The sequence below is a fragment of the Trachymyrmex septentrionalis genome, unplaced genomic scaffold (assembly GCF_001594115.1).
Source record: "Trachymyrmex septentrionalis isolate Tsep2-gDNA-1 unplaced genomic scaffold, Tsep1.0 scaffold20, whole genome shotgun sequence".
In the NCBI taxonomy this organism is placed as follows: domain Eukaryota; kingdom Metazoa; phylum Arthropoda; class Insecta; order Hymenoptera; family Formicidae; genus Trachymyrmex; species Trachymyrmex septentrionalis.
Window position 1 is genome coordinate 3,925,138 of NW_017305180.1, and position 814 is coordinate 3,925,951.

The window sequence follows — 814 nt, forward strand, 5'->3', positions numbered from 1 at the left end:
CCACTACAAACACATCAAAGAAATATGTATGTAATTATTGTAGTTATTATCGCAACTCTTATCACCGCTTTTATAGTTTTTATCATTGCTCTAAAATAAACACACTGTATTACGTCATAAAACGAATTGTGTTAAGTATTACTTTATAACATTCAGACGATTTGCGTGTTATGGAAGGTTTTTTAGCTTCAAAAGTGGATATTTGACAGTTACTTTTGGAAGATAAAATAACAATAATTGAAGTAAAACTTTCCATGACGCAAATCGCCTAACTGTTTGTTACACAACAGTATTTTACACCAACTTGTTTTATGAGAGAGAGAGAGAGAGATAGACACGTCAGACTATAATACCTAACATCAGTAAAGCAAATTCTTTTTGCTTCTTATACTTTGTTAACTTATCAAAATACATTTAATCATCAATTTTGCGATTGTATTTTAATGACATTTATTTTTTCTCTTTCCTTAAATATTTCAATTTTTATAAATATTCCTCTATTTTTTCTCTTGATTATTAAAAAAATTGAATATTATATAACAAAATAGCGTATAAGACAATTTCAAGATATCTTTCAGAGTTCTTTATGAAGTATCGTAAAGATTTCTTAAAGAACTGTTAAAGATATCTTAAAATTATTTTATACTTACGCTAATTTTGGACATTCTGCTCATTGAGTTACGAATTCGGATTCCGAGATCCAAAATCTATAGAAAATACTTACTCTGATCTGTGTTTCTCTTCAAAAAATTGTTTGTCGTATCAATTATTATAATTTATACATATATATAATATTATATATATAATAATATAT

General features: G+C 25.8%; 1 protein-coding gene across 3 annotated transcripts in view; it reads right to left on the reverse strand.

The window, feature by feature from the left end:
- The window catches only part of LOC108747596 (organic cation transporter protein-like), a 10,513-nt gene that overhangs the window by 8,690 nt on the left and 1,009 nt on the right, over positions 1 to 814 (reverse strand). The gene's annotated exons all lie outside the window — the stretch shown is intronic.